Below are 3279 nucleotides of genomic sequence, written 5' to 3' on the forward strand. Positions count from 1 at the left end.
GCCATCTGAAAGCCCGTGATGATAATTTTCTGCTGATTACAGAACCGGCATTACTATCAAAATGCGCATGACAATCGCATTCGATTAATCGTGCAGCCCTAAGTAAAACCATTAAAAATTCTGTGATGGATTGTTTTTTTCAGCAGGGCTAATTTGGCTCTTGCCGGCAATCTGCCTCGAAAAGCAAACATTTTTTTAAACACTCTGCATTTATTTGCACATATATGTTTTCCCAAGCAGCTTTTTTTGGTTTTGGAGGTTATCCCAACTCAAATTTTTCTTTGATTATATCCTTGTTTTCATTAACAAGTTGGGCAAGAGGCTTTTATTGCACCCATTTTGGTTTTCTTTTCCCCTGCTATGAATTGTAACATTAAAAAGGATATTTAACTAAGATATTTAACTGGGTACTTTGAGTACCCAGAAAAAGCGCTATATAAATGTAACAAATTCATTATTATTATATTTATTTAGAGTGCAGACATTCTTTAATTTCCCAATGAAAATGAGAAAAAAATCAAATGAGATGGCATATCTTTTGTTTGTTAATTGTGTAATCTGCAATAATTATCAATAACTGTATAATTTATTCATATAATATTTTATATCAAAATAATAATATTATAAACAGGCTTAGTCCATTTATGCAATATACAAATTTTTGAATTTTGAATTTCCAGCACAAGCACAAGGTTCAGGTAGATTTTTAAAAAGTTTTTGAAAGAAGTATCTTAAGTAAAACTCAGTGCTGCATTTATTTGATCAAAAATACAATAAAAACAGCAATATTGTGGAAATATTATTAAAATTTTAAAAAACTGTCTTGTATTTTATTTCAAACAATATTGTGAAATATTATTACAGCTTAAAAAATACATATATTTTAAAATGTAATTTATTCCTGTCATACAAAGCTGAATTTTCAGCATCATTACTCCAGTCTTCAGTGTCACATGATCCTTCAGAAATCATTCTAATATGCTGATTTGCTGCTCAAGAAACATTTCTTATTATTATCAATGTTGAAAACAGTTGTTTCTCTTAATATTTTTGTGGAAAACCTGTGGAAAGTATTTTTAAGGATTCTTTGAAAAAAGTTCAATAGAACAACATTTATTTGAAATAGCAATTTGTAACAATGTAAACATCTAAACATACTTTTTTATAAGTTTAATGTGTCCTGGCTGAACAAAACTATTTTCTTAAAATCTTAAAGGGCTCCTATAATGCAAAATCTTCTTTTACAGGTTGAACACAACCACCCTACAATGATAAAAATCCACCCACTCCTTATTTTAATCCCCATTAAACCAAATCAGTCTCACTAGGCCTGCCGTTTTGATTCTCTAAGCAATATGACATCACATTGTTTAGGCCTCGCCCACAGCCTTTGACTGACAGTCCTGCATTGCCATAGTTTCTCCCTCAGCGGTTGTACGCTGTCCTCCATTTTCTCTGCACTCGAGCAGCTGTAACGTCACCAATGTCTCGTAAGCAATCCCACTGTTCTGTGTTTGGATATAAAACTGAACATAAGGGTGCTTTCACACCTGGCCTGTTGTTTCGGAACCTGGCACGTTTCCCCCCTTAGCTCGGTTTCAAAACTGAAGGATAAAAAAAAAGAACGAACCATTTAGCAGCCGTTTTGGTTTTAAAACAGCCCTAGTTCATAGCATGTTATTCGCTCACTAAAAAAAACAATACGTCCGAGTTGAAAGAGTCCAGAACTCCAAATCTGATACCGGCTGATAGTCATTCATCACAGAGCTACAAACTGCTAGTAATGGAGAAATAGCTTCAAACTGCCTAATACCACCACTGCACACATTAAGATGCAGAATATCACAGCTTATGACATAAGAAAAAATCCATATGGGCCTCTTTGGTGAGTTAATCTCCAATACAGAGGCATGTGTAGATTTTGAATGAGATTTTAAGTAAAGGATTCAAACCCTTAAACCTGTCATTATAAAGCAGAATCATAGACTTAGACTCTGTTTAATGTACCTAATAGAATGGCACACAGAATTTTTTTTTTTACAGTAACTATGTACACACCTGAGACTAAGCACATGACTGAATAGACTGTACACACCTAGAGACTGTTATGAATGTATCACTTACAGGCGTATGTTTTGCATGCCACCACACCCTACAGTAAGTGACAATAATGGCACACAGACAAAAGGCACTTCATGAATAGGGTGTCAAATAAAGTCACTTTCCATGGGTTTTTTTTTTGCACCAACTGGTATATGCCTAAACAAAACACTTGATTTGGGTGACTTTGTAATTTTCCAGCAGTAAACATTAGATTAATATTAAAATTAAACAGAATGATCAAAATAAGTTATTTTAGTATCTTTTACAGCATTTATCAAGATTTCAAAGTAGCTTTTATTTTTAAGTTTGTTGTGTTATGTGCTTTCGTCACTTTCATTAGTTTGTTTCAAATTTTTCTATTTAGCTTTATTTTTTGTTTTTGTAAATTTAGTACTTCAACTTACTAAACTTATTTTCAGTTAATTGTCAAGACAACATCTCTAATTTTAAGTTTCTAAGTTCAAGTTTTTAATCTAATATTTATATTTTAGCGTATTTCAGCTTTATTTCAGTTGATGAAAATTGCTTTAGATTCGGTTACAATAACTCAGCAGAGTTTTTTTAATAATAAGTGCTTTTTCTTATAATAACTTTGCATCAAACTGAACCGTTCAACCCTGTTACCAGTCACCATAGTGTGAAAAAATGTAGAAAAAGATAGCATTTATTTGACACCCCTTCGTGTGGTAGAAAGCGTCAAATGATTTTACTTCCAGTGAGTCAAAATTTTAAGTAATGTTACTTTTTTATAGGAGAAAAAATATATAATAACAGGGTGGAGTAAACATGTTGGGCACTGCATACCACATTTTCAGTCATAAAAACTATGAAATGAATGTCAATTCAACAGATTAGATCAAAATAACTATTGTTGTATGATTTTAACGGTTGATACAGGGGGAAGACCTCTGAGGTAGAATGGATCTCAATGATGGATTTGTTTTTCAAACATGCCGATTTTCACTTTTTAAATGATGGACTGGAGTGGTGTGGATTATTGTGATGTTTTTATCAGCTGTTTGGACTCTCATTCTGACGGCACCCATTCACTGCAGAGCATCCATTGGTGAACAAGTGATGAAATGCTAAACTTCTCCAAATCTGCTCAGATGAACAATGTGTGAGTAAATGCTCATCTTTGCCTGAACTATTACCTTCCTTTAAGGAGAGACACAA

This window comes from Sinocyclocheilus anshuiensis, unplaced genomic scaffold, assembly GCF_001515605.1.
Source record: "Sinocyclocheilus anshuiensis isolate Anshui unplaced genomic scaffold, SAMN03320099.WGS_v1.1 scaffold387, whole genome shotgun sequence".
Lineage (NCBI taxonomy): Eukaryota > Metazoa > Chordata > Actinopteri > Cypriniformes > Cyprinidae > Sinocyclocheilus > Sinocyclocheilus anshuiensis.